This window comes from Arvicanthis niloticus, chromosome 28, assembly GCF_011762505.2.
Source record: "Arvicanthis niloticus isolate mArvNil1 chromosome 28, mArvNil1.pat.X, whole genome shotgun sequence".
In the NCBI taxonomy this organism is placed as follows: domain Eukaryota; kingdom Metazoa; phylum Chordata; class Mammalia; order Rodentia; family Muridae; genus Arvicanthis; species Arvicanthis niloticus.
The window spans coordinates 12,574,127-12,595,113 of record NC_133436.1 but is presented as its reverse complement, the minus strand read 5'-3'; the positions used below and the strand labels follow the sequence as shown (position 1 = coordinate 12,595,113).

Genomic DNA, 20,987 nt, shown 5'->3' with positions numbered 1-20,987 from the left:
ATTATTTAAGGAAAAGCGCCACTGTGAGTATATTGGAGGGATATGTTACCATGCTATTCCTTAATTACACGACAAGCTTTGCCATCTTGTACTAGCGGGACAGATGATTCATTTTCAGTTAAAGTTTTATTTAATTTGTTTCCTTCAAGTCCTCCAGTATTCAGTCCGTTGTCTGTACTATTTCTGGCATGCATAGTCTTTGTGAATTTAAGAGTTCTGCAGGATTTTCTTTATCTCTGATGAGATAAACCTGGTTAATAATAAAGGACTGTGGTCTCAGGGCCTTAAACACCTTGCTGTATATGGATTGTTTAACCTTTCAAAGTAACATCTCTGTCATCCCGATGACAGCCTGAGACATCCATTATTTATTACTGGGGCCTGGAGGCTATGAATTTATAAGAAATAGATTCAGTAGTAGCTTAGTGTGCTTAGGGCTGGAGAGGTGTCTCAGTGGTTAGAGCACTTATTTGTTCTTGTAGAGGACCTGAATTTGGTTCCCAGCATCCGCACCATAGCTCACAACCACCTGTAGCTAGTTGTAGTTTTATGGGATCCAATGCTGTCTTTTGACCTCTGAGGGTACTAGGCATGCTCGTGTGCAGTGTATATACATACATTCAGGCAAAACACACATGTGAAAGAAAGAAATCTGAAAAAAATTTGCTAAAGGTGTGCTTATATGTTAAGGAAGTGAACAGGTCCCATTGAGGCAAGATTATGATGATGTCATCGAGACAGAAGAATTTGAATTTGAAGAGCTTTGGGAGATTAGATGGAAGCCAAAGTAGCCATGTAGAAAGGAATCATACAGATTTTGACTACCACACTCCAGAAATGGCATTGTTGGCTTAGTCATTGGTTACAGAACCACACTAATGACAAAGATTGATGGAGTGGTGGATACCCAAGTAGGTGTGAAGCAAGAGTCTCTGTGTGCTATGCTAAAGAGTTGAGCAAAGCTTATTCTGAGTTCCAGTGGCAGCAATTGCTCTGCATGAAGAATCTGTCTTTGCCTTATGTATTTGCAAAGGACATCTTAGAACAGAAGTTTTCAAACTGTGGATAGTCACCATTGGAAAACACATATTTCTGCTGGTCTCAGGAACCAAGACCCAGCCCAGTAGCAAAATTACAGTCAGGAAGTAGCAACGAACATAATTTTATGGTTGGGGGTCACCACAGCATGAGGAACTGTATTAAAGGGTCACAGCGTCAGGAAGGTTGGGAACCACTGCTGTAGAGGAAGCACTTGTTGGCTGTGAGATTGAATGGTGACATGCTCCAATGTCAAGGTTGAGGGGAAGGTTTCAGAGAATTGAAGGTATAGAGACGTTTGAAGGGCAAGAACTGGAGTTCCTAGTGGATGTCTGTGTTGTGGAAGAAACTTGGAGTTTAAAGAGAAAGACATGAAAGACAGTAAAAGTTTGAAAATGGAGCAAGATAGGATTTGATTGATGCTCTAGAATTTTCTTCTGACGCTATCATGGGAGATGTGGATAGGGAAAGGTGTGAAGATACTCTAGTAGCCCTGGAGTCAGCCTCTGTTAGTTTGGATGGATAGAGAGTGAAGCACGCTCAGGAAGCAGGGTAGCAAGATGGCTCAGTGGGTGAAAGTGCTTGCCACCAAGCCGGACAGCCTGAGTTGATGATGCTCCGAACACACATGGCAGGAGAGAACTGATTCCCGTAAGTTGTCTTCTGACCTCCATACGCACGCCGTGGCATGTATGCCATCCATCTACCCACACCCACTCCCGAATAAAGTAATTCATGCAATAAAGTATTTCTACATATATAAACAAGAGAGGCTTAGGAAGTGGAAGCCAGAGGGTTTAATGACGGCCTTGATGTGCAAGATGAGGGAAAGTAGAAGGTCTGCAGTAATTGATGGGTGTCTATCTCTCATGCCAGGCTGGAGGGGAGAACCGCCATCTTGATTTGGGTGCACAGAGGACAAGTCAGGTTATCTGGGAGCCAGGTTCGATTCCCCCAGAGCCATGCTTACATCCCTCATATATACATACACACATGGGCACACAGGCACACATAGAAATCCTTATTTGTGACCAGGAACTATGTTAGTTTATTTTGCATACCACTTCTACACTGGTATTATACCTAACATTTGTACTGGAGACCTGCAGGTCTTAGGGTTTCCTAAAGAATGGCCTGTTTGTAGATAATGCCTGTTTCTTTTCTTGTTTCGGGTCGGCTAACTACTTCTCCAGAAGACCTCGAGTCACTTCCTGCTTTACTCTGACTGCCCTTCAGGTGAGCCCCATGTCACACGGTGGCTTTGTGTGCTGAGCCTAGATTTGCATCACAGGAAATGGGCCTCAGTGTCATGCCCACCAGGGCAGCTAAGGAACAGGAGGATTGCAGAGCTTCTGGTCCCTGTTTAATAGCAAGCTACCCCACTTTCCCCTAATTAAAAGTCTGCAGTGGTTTCCACTTCAAACAGTACATTTTGCTACCTGCAGAAGACACCCTCAGGGGAGCTGGGAACCTTCCCATAGGGCAGAGTGGGAGTTGCTTCTCTCTCCAAACCTTCATTAGCGCCTTTCATCCACTGAGATGAAAGGTCTCACAGGCATCAGTAATCCCCACAGAATCCCTTTGAGCAGGAGGTGGGAACTAAGAGCTTTTGGGTAAGGACAAAGGTGAGAACCCTGTCCCCAAAGTGCCTCCTTAGCACTGGTCACTAGGACCAAGGGACTCACTGCTTCGCTGCACAAGTACAGGAGGCACTATGGAGGTTGGTGACATTTGCTTCTGCCTGGGCTTGCTCCCTAGCCAACCTCACTACTTGGTAAGATTCAGGCCAATGAGAAAGCCTGTCTTAACACAAACAAACTAACCCTAACCAACCAACCAAGTAACCAAGGGAGATGGATTCTGAGGAATGATGTCCAAAGCTGACCACTGTCTCTATACACATGTACACACACACATGTATGTACATGTGCACACACAAATTCTTATTTGTAACTGATTTTTTGCTTACCATTTATACACTGGTATTATGTCTAAAGTCTGTACTAAAAGTTTACAGGTTGAAGGGTTTTCTAAAGAACTGCTTACTGTTTGTTAGGTCTGGCTCTTGTTTCAGATTGGCTAAGTACCTCTCCAGAAGGTCTAGAGCTGACCCAGTCCGTACTTTAAAACTTCACTTTGTAGCCCAGGCTGGCTTTGAGCCTGAAGTCCTTCCTTCTGAGAAACTGAGATTAGAGGCCTGTGTCAATAGGTCTTCCAGGACCAGTCATTTCATTTAATTAAATTAGTGGGAAGCTTTTTCCAATTTTTAAATTATCACTTGAGCTTTTCTTATGTGCTTGCTCAAGGTTCTTAAGGGACCAGGAAGCTTTTAGTTATTAACATGTGATTGATCTGCTGTCGTTAGAGTTGTTTGAAGGCGTGGAGACCCAGAGGCTTGTCACAGAGCTACCTCTGCCATGGGGAGAGATGGGGACCACTGCCATGTCCCCATGGATGAAGGATGAAGGACTCAAGGATGAAGATAGTCATGGTTCTGTAACAGGTAGCAGAACAGAGGGTAGTGCCAGTGGGTAGAAGCCTGGGGATGTGGCCCTGGCCCTCTGACTGTTCTGTCTCAGAGGAAAGGGAATAAGTGTGTGATGTGAAGGCTGGTGGGTTGGGTAAAGTAAGAAGAAAATCCTCTGTCTAATTAGCACAGGATACTTTTGTAGCTGTGCACATCGGCAGGGTTATCTGTAACCAGTGAAGTTCTGTTTAGCTGTGAGAGGGAAGACACTGGATCAGTTGCCCCTTTGCGCCTTTACTTTGGAACTTAAGTTGCATAAAGAATGCTTCAAAAAATCTTTCATTCTTGTTCTTTTGAGTCACCTTCTTTTGGGGGGAGTGGGACCACTTTCTCAGTCCCTCTGCTCTCTGCGCCTGGTGCCTCTGGGAAAGAGGTGGAATTTTGAATGAGGCGAGAACAGAATTTGACACAAGCTTTGATACAATGTAATCTATGGTTGCAGGCTGGAGAAGTGGACCCGTGGTTAAGAGGGATGACCACCCTTCTAAAGAGCCTGGGTTTGATTCCCCAGTACCCATCTGGTGGTTCACAACCATCTATAACTTAAAGGGGGGTCTGATGTCCAGTTCTAACCTACATAGGTATTGTATACACACATACATACATACAGGCCAAGCATACATCAAATACAGTGGAGAAACATGATACAAAAATTTCAAAGTCTGGGATTAGTATAGAATGGGAGAATATTTTTGTAAGGAGCACAGTCTGGCTGGGTGCTGAGAGGACACATCAAGCAGGAGCATGTTTGAGGCAGGAGCATGCCTGAGGAGACAGTATAATGTGAGAGTCGAACCCTGCAGCCAGCTTGACATTTCAGATAGAGTATGGAGGAGCTGGTGATATTGAAGGTGACCCTCAGCTGACTGCAAAGCTACAACCCAGTTACTCTTCAGAAACGGAAAATGTCAAGAGTCAAAAATGGTGCCAATGAGCTTTCCTTGCTGCCACAAATGTCCCCAATCAACTCTTGGACAGAAACACAGAATCCAAAGCCTGATTCATAATAAGGTTTTCAAGACATCATGGGACTTACTGCATACTGCAAAGGAAGTATGGAACCCAACAGTTGTATGGGGGTGCTTTACTTCTTGTAAAAATCAAAGAACCTAAGATATGGATCTGTTGCTATGTCTAGGGCTACCTATATTTGGAGTAGAACATGAATCATGGGGGGGGGGGAAGGGGGGACAGGTTTCCTGGTAGTTTAAGGGGCAAAAGAGGTAAGGCTTTTTCCTTCAGGGACCTGATGGTCTGGTTTAATTTAAACCGCTCAGCTGCATCCCTGGAATCTATTTCATAGTCAAAAAAACCAAAACAAAACAAAACAAAAAACCCAAACAACAACAACAAAAACCCAAAAAACCAAACCACCAATCAGCGTGCATGTCATTGTCCCATCTACAGCCCCTTTCTAGTTAAGGTTTTAGTTATGCAAGCTCAGGAGAAATCAAGGAATGGATACCTACCTATGGGGGAGGTGTCTTGGTCATGTCATGCTGAGATCACTAAAAGGAGAGAGAACACCCTGTTTCTGTTGTTTGGGGGAGATACAGGTCATCCAGGAGGAGTGAGCATCAATCATTTGGTCAGGAATTTGTAATGTACAGCGAAGATGGATTAGTTGACCGTAAAGGAACAAAATCCTGAGACAACATGAGTAGATAGGTCCCTGCCTCCCATCTGCTCTACTGTTTGAAAGGTATTATCTCTTTCTTCCCAATCGCTACTCAGTAATTTATGCTGATTGATTCACTATTCCCTTGTCTTACTGTACACTGGGCCTGGATCAGCAGGAAGTTATATTTTCTACAAAACCTCAGAACATGCTAGTACCTTCTTTAGTGACAAATAAATTTATTATTTTTTTCTTTTTTAGGAAAAGATTTATTTTTTTTTTTTATGCACATTCATGGTTTGCATGCATGTGTGTCTATACTGGAATTATAGACAGATTGTGAGCTGCCAGGTGGGTGCTGGGACTTGAACCCAGGTCCACTGGAAGAATAGCCAGTGCTCTAACCACTGAGCAATCCCTTTCTAAAGCAGTAGTGCTTCTGTGCGTTTATGCCTCTAGTGGGCATCCTTCTTAGGCATCTTTCTTCATCTCAGCCTGCTCTTACTAGTGAATGTGGCATCTGTCTTTTTCTCCTTGGAGATGGATTCCAGGTGTTCTCCAAACCCCTGGTAGAGCTCTGATGCTTGCCCCCTCACAGAAGCTAGTGTTTTCTATACATGTATTTTATGCTTCTTTTTCTTCTTTTAAACTGGGCCAAACCATTTCTTTCTTTCTTTAGTTGAACATGCTGATCTAAGTGGCAATGGCTGCTAAAAGCTCCATTTCAGAGAGATTTAGTGGAAATAGCAGTAGCTTTAGTGGATAGAGTGGATTTTGTGGAATTTTTCTTTTAAACAAGGACTCTGGCATTCTTCTTTCACAGCAGTCCCAAGCGTGACCTCACTTATTTGTATCATTGATCAATTCCCTCGGTTGCCTTTTCTCTCCTACTAATCTAAACCCTGTGTGTGGTAAGTGATGAATCTTTGGCTTCTCCCGGCACTGTTTCTGAAATAGGTCCTGATGTCTGTTTGCCTCTTGGTACATTTTGCTTTGTCTATGATAGGAGAGTAAGAAACCCAGAAGCTATGGCAAGTGCCCCTTTCTACAGGGGTAATTGATGAATTGAAACCAGCTCAGCCTTCTGCCAACTGTTTCTCTCACCTTCTGGGAAGACATTATCTGCCTCGTGGCCTTCAGTTCTTATTAGCATTGTTTAAACTTTATCTCAGATTCTGTAGTATTTGGCCTCCGTACTACCAAGACCTTCTCAGTGAGCTGGTACAACTTTATCTTACTCAAATGCTTTGTTAATGGGAGGAAATGAAAATATTTACGAAAGGCAGTGAAGAGAGGAGTCAGTGTATAACTTACAGATAATTTACTTTTAGAGACACAATGCATTTTGCTGACAAGTGTAGAAACAGAAGTTTTCATTTCCCTAAGTGTTTGCCTTTGGATAAAGGTTTGATTGAAAGCAGCATGGCCGGCTGGAGAGATGGCTGGCTCAGCAGCTGGAGAGATGGCCACGCAGTAGCTTATAACCATCTGTAATGGGATCCGATTTCCCTTTTCTGGTGTGTCTGAAGACAGCTTACAATGTACTCATATACATGAAATAAATAAATAAATAAATAAATAGTAGCATGGCATCCTCAAGTATCAGGTATTGCTATAAAAATAGCACCCGATGGCTGAACAGGTGGGGCAGTGAATGCTATTCAAGGACTGGTGTCTGGGTCTCAGCATCAACTAACAAAGCAGGCATTCTGCTTGAGAGATCTGACATCTGCTTATGGGCTCTGTGTGTATACACACGCACCCATATACATAAAAACACATGCTCACACAGACCTATGCACACAAAGTAAATCTTTTAAAAATAGCATCTGAACTGAGGATTCATATTTTGACCTACAGTTTTGCCTTGGGATGAACCTGTGCCAGGTCAGAGAATGGCACCAGCCAGCAGCTGCAGTTTGAGGATGAGCAGTCTCTTGATGAACAGGTTCCCCCCAACGCCCCTCCATGCCCCCTGCAGGGCCTCAGTGCATACTTTCTCAGTGCAGCTTGTGACTCTGAAATCATCATTCCTTGAGGGCACTGGTCAGTCAGGATGTATTCATTTGACCTTTGAAACATCAGCTTGTGCCCTGTCTCCAGGAAGGAAATATAATCACTTTGAAAAGTTCGGGAGAGTAAAATATTTCCATCATCTACAAGGGCCAATTGTGAATGACCCACTGATGTATGCAGAGCTAAATCTTTCCAGATTGTGCCGGAATCCTGAGATGCTGGAGACCAGTGTCATCAGTGGCTCACTCATTCCTATGCTAATGAGATTGAAGGGAGCCACGGGCCACTTCACTTACTCTCTCCACTGTGTTTTGCAAGGTGACGAGTTACTTTTATTGTTGACACTTTACAAAAAGCAGCTCAAGGAAAGACAAGTTCATTGGAGCTTCTGGTTGAAAGGATACAGAGAAGTCACAGTAGTTGCAGTGTGAGGCAGCTGAGGACCAAGGCTGGTGCTCAGCTGGCTTCTTTGCAATCCTTTTTTTTTTTTTTTTTTAAATTCAGCTGGGGATTCCATTCCACAGAAATGGTGCCTTCTATACTATATTTGGGGCTGGCTTTGCTTTCTCACTAAACCTCTCTAGAAATGTTCTCAATAGTGTGTCTTCTAAGAGAGTCCAAATCCAGTTAGATGCCCTTGAGGATTAAGGATCACAGCACCATAAACAGTGCTAAACATCAAAGCACTGTTTTGTTTTTTGGTTTTTTTTTTTCTGTTTGTTTTTTTTTTTGTTTGTTTGTTTTTTGTATTGTGCAACTCTGCAGAAGTTATGAGCAGTCTTGGGTGACAGAAACTGTCCTGGTGGCGTCTTTAATCTCCCAGCACCTGAGAGGCAGAGGCAGGCAGATGTGAGTAGTTCACCCAGGGCTGTGCGTAGTGAGACCCTAATTCAAAGCAAAGGATAAACAAGAATAGAAAGTTGTCCTGTAGGGATCACATCTGATCAGGCTCAACCATCTAAGCTTGGAGACAAAGCAAGGCTCCACATCCCTAAGTTCCACTAATTTTTGGGAACCACCTCATAGGCAGATGTGTCCCAGCTATCCTTGCTCTGTGGCTTGTTGGTCCCCAAGACTCAGTCATTCTGCAGTATCTGCTGAGGACCATATCTCATGGCTGTGTAGACAAGTCTCAGACTCTGCTTGCATGGGTTCTGGTGACCATACTTAGTTGTTTATTTGAACCCACTTCCGGATGCAGACATGGCTGGTAGATTGTTCTATCCTTGGCTTTCTGATGTTCATCCTTTGGAGTGATGCACATGGCTCTTCCTTGTTCTTACTTAGTGATTTGTGTACATGTTTGTATGTGTGTGCATGTGTGTGTGTGTGTATGTGTGCATGTGCACGTGTGTGAGCACATGTGTTTATGTGTGTGCATGTGTGTGTGCGTGCATATGCATGTGTGAGCATGTGTTCATGTGTGTGCAGGCACAACAGTGTGCCTGTGCACATGCATGTGGAGCCTAGAGGTCAATACCAGCATCTTCCTCAATTGATTTCCACGTCATTTTCTGAGATATGGTCTCTCACTGAGCCTGAAGCCCACCATGGCTACAATGGCTGGCCCCCAAGCTCCCAGGGACCCTACTGCCTCTTGCTCAGTGATTACAGACCCAGACTACCGAACCCCACTTTTTACATGGGTTCTGGTCTTCATGCTTGCACAGCGAGCACTTAACTGACTGCAGCGTCTCCCAGGCGTACTGACCACTCTCCCCACCGCCCCTCTCTCACGCTAGAGTCAACAGGTCCTCCCATTTCTTTTTCATTCCTCACTTTTGTTAAAGAAACACCTGATTCATCGGTGTATGTCAGGCTCTGTTTATATTTTTTTTTCTTGCTTAAACTGACTTTTGTACAGTTGCACTAGTTGGTTAGTTGTTCTGATTTTTCCTTTGTTGTCCCGTGTTTGCTTTTTTCTTTCTCATGCTTCAACTGTAAAGAGTAATCTTGAAACCGGGTAAGGAAGGTAGGTGCTGGTATGATCCTAGCACTTGGGAGGTGAAAGCATCGCATGGTCAGGAATTCAAGGCTAGTTTTGGTTACATGAGAATGGTCCAAAAAAACAAAAACAAAGAACAACAACAACAAAAGCCCAAACCAAACAAACAAAAACCTAAAATAAAAATGAGGCAAGGAAAATGACTATATACATACACAAACATACACACACGCACACACACACTGTTTCTATAATGACTGAATGTATAGCATTCTCTTCTTAGTTCCCCCAGCTGTCACAGATAGTATTTTCAGGCTGTAGTGCTTAGAGCTGATGGCGGTGGGGCTAACCTAGGTGAGAGACTGTGATGGATGGCAGGGGCTATGAACATTTTCAGACCACTTACCTCCACATGAGACTCCCGTTTTATTTGCGTGTGAGTCTGGTTCCTCCTTTCTCTTCCTGTCTTTCCCCTCTGGATAAGCACTAGGGTTAGCAATGGCTGGGATGCTTCTGAATGTGGGTAGCGCTAGAAAAAGGAGGACCGAGGAAGGCATAGGTAGGTGTTTAGTCTTCTGCTCAGCATGGGTGACTTCTGGCTCTGGGCTGTGGTGCCCTTTCAAGGTGGTTTTCTGCCTCATCTCTCTCCCATAGGCCTGGCATACTGCTGTAAAATATGACATGTGTTATATGTGACAGAAGCTTCCCCTGAAACTAAAAGTGCTTGATGCCATTGTCTGTTTAGAAGTGACTAGGAAGTGACCTTTGTAGTTCTCAAATGAAGAAACTTAAACCTGTCATCCACAGAGACAATAAGTCAACCAAAAGCAAAACTTTAGACACAAGTGCAAACTCAACATACTTTATCGTAACTAGGGGTGAGACAGGATTCTTAGAAGAACCTTCTCCTATGCGTTAGAAAGCACAGAGATCAAGGAAACCAAGGATGATGTCAGATACAAAGGCCCAAGGATTCAAGGCAAGGCACCCCAAGAAAACCAGGCAATAATTTTCCTGGTGTTTTGAACCAAGTTATTGTAATCTAATATGGTTGCGTTGAGGACAGCCCTACTCTGTCCCAGGAGGAGAGTCAAAAAATTTGTAGAATGATTTTGTTGTTTTCCTTTTTTGAGATAGGGTCTTGCCATATAGCCTAGGTTGGTCCTCAACATTCAGCAATCCCTCTGCCTCTGCCTCTGTCTTCCGAGTGCTGGAAATGCAGGGGGTTCATGGGCACACCCATCATATAGAACTGTTTTACAACACTCATAGAGCTGTGAGTGGTGGCACATGCCCTTAATCTCAGCACTTGGAAGGCTGAGGCAAGTGCTAGGACAACCAGAGCTATTAGACAGGAAATCCTGCCTCAAAAAGCCAAAACCGACCAAACAAACAAACAAACAAACAAAAAAATCCACTTGTAGGACCCGAGTGGAGAGCGGTCTATCCTGTGCCACCATGGGTGCTGATGTGAGTAATTTCTGTTTTGAGAATGCTATAGTTCTCATATTTGAGTCTACTTGAAGACTAAGGCCAGTTCCCATTTTCCCAGCCTCTCATCTCGGGCTGTAATCTTGGTGATGCTTGGTATGACTGATGGGCTTTTTTACAGACTGTAGGACTGTGAGGAAGTCACCATCACTTGGACACTTAGCATAGTGTCTTGAAGAGAACAGTTATTCAGAACATACTTCTTGAATTAGATTTAATTTAACCAACAAATGTCCCAGGTATAGCCACTGACACTGCAAAGTGCTAACTTTTGGGTCTTTGAATTTTGTCTCTGTATACGTGAACCCTTGTGGGAGTCCCAGGGAAGACTAGTTTACTCTAAATGGAAACTGATAGGATCACAACCCAGGGAATAAATGCAGTGGACCAAATGAATGCAGCTTAATTCTGCCTCTGGCTATTGGTTTCTTTCTTGCTCTGTAGGAATCAGCCAGTATGTGTATAGATAGGAGGTTTGATGGAAACTTGGTCTATTCATTGTAGTGAGTCAACTCTGTCAGGAATGGCAGCTTTTCCAACACCATACAGTTCATTGGGCGACTCCGCTTGGTTTTCCTTTGTGGAGCTCAGAATCTGATGCCCTTGTCCTTTGTCTAGAAACAGTGTGCTAGTGATGGTGAGAGAGACAGAGAGAGAGAGAGAGAGAGAGAGAGAGAGAGATACAGAGAGTGGGTGAGAGAGAGAGAGAGAGAGAGAGAGAGAGAGACAGAGAGATAGAAAGAGACAGATAGACAGAGACAGACAGAGATAAAGAGAGGCAAAGGAGATAGATGATAGATAGATAGATAGATAGATAGATAGATAGATAGATAGATAGATAGATAGATAGGCAGAGATAAAGAGAGGCAAAGGAGACAGACAGACAGACAGACAGACATAATAAAGATAGAGGGAGAGAAAAGATGATCACAGAAGCCATACAGTTTACCATAATGTAGTCTTACCTAGTACCTGGAAATGGCTTCCCAGTACCTTGTATCATTGTCTATTGAAGCTCTAAAGGGCCATGAGACTGTTTTGCTAAGTCACCTATCTGGGAGTGGTGATCTTGGATGGATTTAGTCAGATACAGCAATCCTGAGTCACAGGATGGGAGTTAATGGAGACCAGAGTCTTGTTTCTCACTTCCAGGCCTGGAAAATATCCCATGAACTGCATTGTTTGACTTCTAACACTTGAGTCCCGTGAATTGATAAGCTACTGAGCTGATGATTCCAGGCTAGAGCCATGGCAGTTCACTTCACAGGTTAGCAGCGGTTCTCAACCTATGGGTCCCAACCCCTCTGGCAAACCTCCATCTCCAAAAATATTCACATTGCGATTCATAGCAGTAGCAAAATTTCAGTTATGAAGCATCAATGAAAAGAATTGTATGGTTGTGGTGGGGTCACCACAACATGAGGTACAGCATTATAGGGCTGCAGCATTAGGAAGGTGGAGAAGCACTGGGGGAAAGCAAACCCAGGAACTTTAGCATATTCTTCAAGATGGTGCTGAACACAGTGAGTATAATTTGAAGGGGGTGTGAGTTCCAGAGAGCAATGCTTGTCAGAGATGCAGGGATAGAGTATGTGCTATCATTCATGAGGCCTTCAGTTTAATCTTCAAGACCAGGAAGGAAAGTACTTTTACCTACTTGAGATAGGGTGAGGAGAACGTATTTTAAGGGCAGTGGGGCATACTGTTTTCTTCAGAAGGTTCTCACTGACCACTGTTGATATTTGAGCTGAGTGCTTTGGGTACCACACCTGGTCACGTGATAGTGAGCGTTGGATCACTTCGTTCGTCTTTCAATATAACACTTATTTGTTTAGTATGTGTGTGACTCATGTGCATGTGTGTATATATGCTTGCATATGTATGAATGCACATGTGCTTGCATGTGTGGAGGCTAGAGATTGATGACATGTGTCTTCTTCTATTACTCTCCACTTTATTTACTGAAGCCTGGTCTCTCACAGATTAGCTAAACTTGATAACTGGCTTACCCAGGGTATCCCCTTTCTCAGCTTTTGCGTTCTTTGGTGCAGAGGATCAGAATGCCTGTCCTCATGCCTGTGTTATAGTGCTTCATCTACTGAGCCATGATGTAGCCAATGGTACAGTTCAGAGGTAGCTTCTAGCAAGAATGTGAGAATAGAATTTTAAGTACTGTTTAAAATAAAAAGCTAACAACTTTTCATCTCAAAAAAAAAAAAAAAAAACTCTCAAGAAAAATATAGGACATATCTGTATTAAATGGGAGTGATGTCATGGAGCCAAGCAGGCCACTCTGGGACTCCAGGACTGCCCTGTTTTCACATTGAAAAGGGTGTAAGGAACCCTGATTAATGACCGTGCTCAAATGTGGTGCCAGTGTACAGGTACAGGGATAAGCACACCCTTTGTCTCAGTGAAAAGCACAATTGTAACTTTAATTTTTTCAAACCTTATTTTTAATGATGGGTCTCTAATGCTTTAACCTCTTTTGTAGCCCATCACCCACCAGAGGTAGTGGAAGAGAAAGGATCTGAGGGTGGGGGTGGGGGGAAGTAGACCTGTTTAGAAAGGTTCTTTGGAGCAACTCCTGTCTGTGTTGTCTGGAAATGGGCAGTTCAGTTCACAGGTTAGCAGGCAGCGGCAGCTCGATCCACTAGAAAGCACATCCTGGATATATCAGCAGTCCAATTTGGTGGTATCAGGTTAGCAACAGCAGCCCTCAATAGGTAAAGGTCCCAGTGACCAAGGGAAGCCTTTGTGTTGACCTCTGTAGTTAGCTTTATGTCATTTCTGAAACACAAAACATTCCTGAGGACACTTTCTTGTTCAGGAAATGACAGTCTCATTTGGATTAACTCTTAAGGGAGTGTGTCTCTGAATCTGCCTGTTAGATAGTAGTGTGTTGAGGCTGCCAAGTTTCCATTCAGGGCACAGACTTATATCCTGTCCTCTTGAGCAGTTATCTGTCTGGTCTTTTCAGTTCCTGGTCTTATGAGCTGTGAATTCTAAGGGAAGAGTCCATCCTTGGTGACCTGTGGTGGTTTGATAGATATGGCCCTCATAGACTCATGTGTTTGAATGCTTGCCACAGGAAGTGACACTATTAGGAGGTGTGGCCTTGTTGGAGCATCACTGTGGAGGTGGGATTTGAGGTCTCCTACTCAAGCTATGCCCATTGTAGGACACAGTCTTCTGCTGCCTTCAGATTAAGATTTGGAACTGTCAGTTGCTCCTCCAGCACCGTGTCTGCCTGGACACTGCCAAGCTTCTCACCATGCTGATAATGGACTAAACCTCTGAACCCATAAGCCAGCTCCAACAGAATGGTTTTTTTTTTTTTTTTTTTTTTTTTTAAATAAGAGTTGCCTTGGTCATGGTGTCTCTTCACAGCAATAAGACCCAAAGTAAGACATTACCTGATTATTTCTAATAAGCGGTGGCACCTTGAATTCCATAGACTTAATAGACAGAGACTGTGTTAAAACCTGTAGTTACAAGATGCTGTCATGACCGGGCGGTGGTGGCGCACGCCTTTAATCCCAGCACTTGGGAGGCAGAGACAGGCGGATTTCTGAGTTCGAGGCCGGCCTGGTCTACAGAGTGAGTTCCAGGACAGCCAGGACTATACAGAGAAACCCTGTCTTGAAAAACAAACAAACAAAAAAAAAAACAAAAAAAAAAAAAAACAAAAAAAAAAAAAAAAGCAAACAAACAAAAACCAAGATGCTGTCATATCCATTGCAAATTTCCCCTGTACTGTAGAGAGAACATCCACTTGCTGAAGGAGGGTCTTGTTCCAACTTGATGAGGGCCAATTTGTTCACATGACACTGGGGATAGTAGGAAAGGCAGAGAAGAGGATGGTGATTCTTGGGGACCACTTGGAACCAAGCCGATGTTCAGTTCATGTGTGAGGACTCACTGGTCTGTTCTTTATCTCTGAGATGTGCAGGCTTGGTATCACTGTGCTCTAAGATCACCCCTCCCCCCTTCATTTTAGTCCACAATGAAAAAGTATATGACAACTTCCCCTCATTTTTTAACTTTAGTTGTGATGATACACTGGGAAGCAGGCTGTTTTGAGATAAAATTGTGTTTGAATTGTTAGTCATCTGATGGGTAAGTTTTTCTATTTAACTATGTATTGCTTATTGCTTTAAGCACCATGTATAAGCAACTGAGATAGACGCTCTGAAGACAAAGAAGAGCTCTTCGTTTTCAAAGCTGTTAAAATCTAGTAAGGGAAACCCTCAGCACACAACTGTAATCTCAGCATTTGAGAGATGGATGTGGGAGGAGCTAGAAAGTCAAAGTTGATCCTAGCTGTATAGTGAGTTCAGGGCCAGCCTGTGGTGCATGAAACCCTGTCTTAAATAAAAACCAACCAAGTGAAATAAAAATGTATATGTCTAGACATTTATACTACTCCCTTGAGGGTCAGAGAAGACTGCAGAAGGTGGGTCAGGAAGAACCTACGAGCTGGAAGACAGGAAAGAGGTTTCAGAATACTATCTTCTAAGTAGGGTGTGGACACGGAAGCTATGAACTCACAGTAGCTGTGCATGCCGCCACTGGGTTAACAGTGGGCCCTTCCATCAGTCAGCTATGGGGGTGAGAAGTGACCCATGTGGCCCCATCACATACTGTTGATCTGTTGACAGCTGAGAGATTCTGGGAGAAGGGGGGAGGAAGCATGGTGTTCAATTGTATAGCTATTGGGGAGTCCAGTAGGCTTGGATGGGTGCTTCCAAACCCAAAATCACATAGATGACTCTAATTAAAAATCTGTGGGATACTATGTAAAAAAAAAAAAAAATCAGGAAATAGGTAAAAGGAGTGTACATATATGAAATTATGGAAGAACAATATTCATTTTAAAAGTCCAATAAGTAGGAAACAGAAAAGGGGGGAAATAACCACAAGTCAGTTGACTACATGGGAGTGGTAAGTGGATTACAGAGCATTAGCCTTATAAGGGGAAAGTAGTTATGTGAGGAAGGCTTCATGGAAGAGGGGCCACTTGTTCAGGGGCAATCAGGTTCTCCTGGGAGGCATTTCAAGGGAACACAAAGTATGCATAAGTACATGTGGAATAAAAAACCTGTTATGTTCATACAAAAGCACACAGCATTAATTGTCACATCACATGCTGAGGCACAATGCCATTGTCACTAGACAAAGTAGATTGTGACAAATTGTGTATTTCATAGTGTTTGTGTTAGTAAAACAGCTGTCTGTCAAGCTGTTTGTAAAATAGGATAATTCTGGGGTTTTGAAGATCTTCAGTATGTTCTATTTGGATTCACTCCAGAGAAGTTCAATTCAATTTTCTATTATCAGCTCATCATACCTTTGATTCACCTGAGTTTGATTCACCTGAGTTTGAATTGTGTTATTTTGTCAATATTAGATTTATTCTACGTGGCAGGCCATCTTGACTGGTAGACCAGATGACTAAATGTTTTCTTGGAGCCATTTATGTTGTGTCTTTTTTTTTGGACAATTTCAGCTATCTCTTGTAGTTTTAAATTATTTTCTGTAGAGTAAAAGGAATGGATGGGTTTCGTGTTTGTGTAAACTGGGCAAGGTGACACATGCCTCTAATCTCAGCTTTTGGGAGCAGAGGCAGGAAGATCTCTGTGACTTTGAGGCTAGCATGGTCTACATATCAAGCTCCAGGCCAGCCAGGGCTATCTAAAATGAACAAACAAAATAAATAACCAAATATGTGTTTACATTTATTTAGTGTGTGTGTGTGTGTGTGTGTGTGTGTGTGTGCGTGCGTGCAAGGACATAGAGGACAACCTATGGGGGTCAGTTCTGTCTTTTCACTGTGTGGTTCCTGGGGATAGAACTTAAGTTATAGGGCCTGGTAACAAGTACCTTTATTTGCTAGCCTGAAGGGTTTTTGATTTTTTTTTTCTTTTTTCTTTTTTTTTTTTTTTTTTGTTTTTTTTTTTTTTTTTTTTTTTTGTTTTGAGACAAGATCTCAAAGATCTCATTCTGTAGACAGACTGGGCTTGACCTTTCAATATTCCTTCTACCTCAGTCTTCCAGTGTTAGGATTACAGATATGAACCACTGTACTCAGCTTAGGATGTTTTTATAAGGACCATACCAGTTGAGCTGTCCTGGCCCTTCAAGTTAAAGCTGTTATCTCCATGAGAACGCACCTCACTATCTAGCCCTGTCCCTATAGAATGTACTGGGATAATCAAGTATCTGCCAGTGGTGACTGTTTCCAGTGAAAGGTTGTTGACCCCATTCCTGCTTTGAATATTTCGTTTGTTCTAACCACCTAACCAAGTACTTCCATGCTTTCTTACATCCAATACTTAAAATAGTGGATAGTATTTCCAGCCTACAGATGAGAAAACTAGAGGCCAGACACACGCTGACCTCAGAAGTTTATGGAAGCTGGGTCTGTATGGCAGAGTCAGCCTCCAGACTCCATGGCCAGTGTACTGTCAAAGATGGAGAGTCTCCAATGCATCTTTAATACCTAATATGCTCATGCAAGGCCTTTAAGTCTACAGTTCAGAAATCCGGAACCTGAAACCTTTGGAGTATCGTTGTTAGCATTCAGAAAATATTGGTGAAAGCTATACAACTATTCCAAAATCGGAAAAGCTCTGCAATCTAGAATGTGTTTCCGAGAGTTTGGAAATTCCTCTCTGATTATCATATGTGTCAGAGGTTTTTATCAGGCCTTAACCCAAGTCAAGTCTCTCAATATGCAGGATCCAAGGTGGGAGGGCTGCTGCACTCAGGAACTGGAGCCCAGTTCTAAACAAAAAAAGAAACAGACAAAAAAAATGGCAAGCCCACCCTTCCCTCCTCACTCTCCACAGGCTGTTTCATGGTGGGTGTGGGGAGTCATTTCTGGTGTGATGATTAATAGGCCATGAGTACATTTCTGGGGAGCATGCCAATCATAGGTTTTACTCTCTGTAACCCGAGAGGACTAGATACTGCCTGTTTGCCAAGAGTAAAACCCTGATCCTCTGACATGCCTCCATGACATACATGTGGGTTCTACTTTGTAATCCATGATAATTCCTTGAGATATGCTGGCCTTACTAGAGTCCTGGCTAGACTCTCTCTCTGCCTGGGGGGAATCTTCTCTCTACCTTGGGTTCACCCATTCATTTTCCTGATCTTCTATTTCAAAGTGGCCACTTGTCGCTGTCTGTCTGAGGATCTGTCTGTCTACACAGCGTGTGTCTCTCTAGGGTATGTTCCTAACTTCACCCTCTGTTTTGATTGCTTCTCTCTGTTTGAAGGAAGCTCAGTGTGACCACAGACGTTGTCGTACACTCTCTGTCCATCTTCTGGCGTAGTTAGGAGCTTGCTCACCCTAGGCTCACCATGCCTGTCTGGTCTTTCTTTTTCTCCTCTACTTGCCTATTATCTGCCTTAGCATCGATCAACTTATCACCTATATCTGGCTACCTCACTTGTGTCTACCTACCTACCCATTTATGCCTCCTTTTCCCCTCCCTCTCCTGTTTACCCATCGTCTTCTCTTCATCCTTTCCCTATATCTGTCCATGCTTACTGGGTCCCTTTCATCAATATGAAGTTAAGGAATGGAACAATAAACCTCCCTCTCCAGTTAGGATTGGGGAAGACCCTTGGATTTTCTTTTTAATTATTTGACCCTGCACACATTTCTTTACAGATATTCTTTTCTTCCTACCAAGTCTGTGATATAGCATAATGCTGAGATGTTGACTTTTAACCACAAAACTCAAATTGTGAAAAACTGTTTCTCACTACTTCTGTCTCTTTGATGTCATTTGGCAGGGCTGAGTGATTGACAGATACCTCCTCAGCCAGCTCCCGGTGGATGAATGAATGACTAAGTGTTATCTACACACGGCTCCCTACTTAAGGGTAAGTTTGAGACACTGTGTCTCACAGGCTATGAAAGTTTGTCAGTCTGGTCTCCTTGCTGAATGACCACATTCCTGTGCGGCTGTGGAGGGTATGGTGATTGGGGGAAGGGCAGTGGATTCCTTAGTTCGGATACAGAGGATCTGGCAGGCATGGGCTCCAGTCTGAGTAAATTATCACGAAGGCACTTGGCTGGATGATCTGTTCATGTGGAAATCTGGCCAGTTCCTCTCTGGGACTCTAGCTGGAGGAGATGGAGCCTATGAGCCATGTCTTAGATGTTAGATGCTGATTGGCACAGGTTCAAACGTCATAGTAAGTAGGACCCCACCCCCACACCTGAGAGCATCTAGAAAGTACAGTTTCTGCCTGGAGTTGTAGGGTCAGGTAAGCCCTAAGCTCTGGCCATAACCAGGTTTGATAAGACTCCCATTGTGCCGTTTAGGGGTCCAGTGTGCCCTCCTCATCTTTCCCAGTAGACATGTTGCTGAAGGGGCTGGCACTTAAGTCAGTGTTTCGGAAAGAGGCTGCTGGGAAGCTGGGAGGGTCTGCAGCCCATGATGCTTTGCAGACTGATGCTCGCAAAACAAACTTCCAGCAGTCCTTGCCTGATTTCCCTGGTTGACTGCATTGTACAAAATTAGCTCTCAGCTCCTGGATCTACCTCTGAGGGTCCAGAAATCACCCAATCCGATGATCTCGAAGCTCCAGTTCTGTCACCCTATTTTAATTAATTTTCTGTTGAGTTCTGGTCCCTCTCTGATGGGTGTTCATTCATTCATGTATTTGTGTATCAACTTGTTCTCTTCATTGGAGGTAGAGATTCTGTCCAGTTGCTGCTTGGTTCTAGAGTCTATATTTCTGCATGGTGCATAATAGGCATTCGTGTGTGTGTGTGTGTGTGTGTGTGTGTATGTGTGCGTGTGCATGTGCATGTGGCCTGGCTTGCTGATTTAGCTAGGCTCAATGGCAAATGAGTTCAAGAGACCAACATGTTTTCACCTCTGGGATCCAGCTCTGGGATTTTAGGCTATGCCACACCTGATTATTTTTTCTTCACACAAACTCTGGGGGTTGAACTGTGCTGTGGAAGGCTGTCCTCTGAACACAGTAGCTCTCATTCTCATCAGAACAACTGTGTTACAAAGACCCCCTGAGCCCAGCTTTATTGACTGTTGACCTTCTCTTACAGAAGGGGTGGGGTTGAGAAGGGTCACTGATCTTTCACCTGCGACTCCAGTCATCCCCATAACCCTGTACCTCCTGGCCGTTTGTATGGAATTCTGTCCTAATTTCATATGACTCTGGAGTCATACGAACTCTGGAAATAATAGGTTTTGCAGCCAGTGGAAGATCAATTGAAACTAGGGGATGCCATCGATTTAACTCTGAATAAGTCACCATCTATCCTGTCGCCAGATTTTTGGGTGGTATTGCTGCTTTTGGTGGGGGAGTGTCATCTGTGTTTCCATGAGTAATCCCTCACATATGCTCCCTAAGTAAGCCATGAACTCATTCTTCAAGGTGCAATTTTCTGGACTCTACTCTGGTGGGAATGGGTTCTCACACTGGCTGGCAAGGTCTATGTCAGGCTGGGGTTTCTAGGGAAACACTGTGTGTGTGTGTGTGTGTGTGTGTGTGTGTGTGTGTGTGTGTGTGCGCGCGTACATGTAGATGGATACCTGAGGGTTGATATCCACCATCTTCCTTGGTCATTCTATGCCGTATATACAGAGGCAGGGTCTTTCACTTGAATCTAGAGTGACAAGATTTGGCTCGTCAAGCTAGCCAGCTTACTCTAGAGATCCTAGCTCTGTGTTGTAGGATTACAGGCAGCTGCTTCACCTTCCTGGTTTTTATGTAGGTACCGGGATCTGAACTCTGATCCTTTCACTTTTGGGCAAGCGCTTTACTCCCTGAGCCCTATCCACACCCAGGACACTTCCATTTATAGCTATTTAGTCACCTGCTGGGTTTTAAAACAAACTTACCCCAAGAGAGTTTGGCTAGCTTGCTCTTTTCTTTTCCTTAAAAAAATCCCACAGCTTGACGGAATGGGTGTGTGTGTTAGATTTCCATGTGTGTGTGAACCCCAGGACTAGCTTATTTAGTGGATCCCAATTCTACCTGGAGAGAGCCCTCGCCAGAAGCTAAAATTGGACTGAAGTCTCAGGAATCTGCTTAGGACCTCCTGAGCTCTAGGAAGAACAGTCCTTGTTTGCGTCTTTGTTTTATTTGACAGGCGGGCATGCTTCTGGCTTGTGCATTGAGGCAGACCTGGAGGGAATGCACCGTGGGTCAGGGACCTTCAGGGCCAGTGACTTCAGTTGTGAGGCAGTAGGTTAGGACAAGGGGAGTAGATTGTGAGCCAGCAGGTCGTGAAAAGAGACACATTAATTAGGAGGAGTTTTAGAATGCTTGGCCCACTGGAAGGTATTCTCAGCTCAGCTGTTTTT

General features: G+C 43.7%; 1 protein-coding gene across 3 annotated transcripts in view; it reads left to right on the top strand.

The window, feature by feature from the left end:
- Tiam2 (TIAM Rac1 associated GEF 2) overlaps window positions 1–20,987 on the top strand; it is a 204,525-nt gene that overhangs the window by 47,929 nt on the left and 135,609 nt on the right. For all 3 annotated transcript variants that reach the window (XM_076926716.1, XM_076926718.1, XM_076926719.1), the window contains exon 2: window positions 18,442–18,531. The gene's annotated coding sequence lies outside the window, so the exon portion shown is untranslated. The remainder of the gene's footprint in view (window positions 1–18,441; window positions 18,532–20,987) is intronic.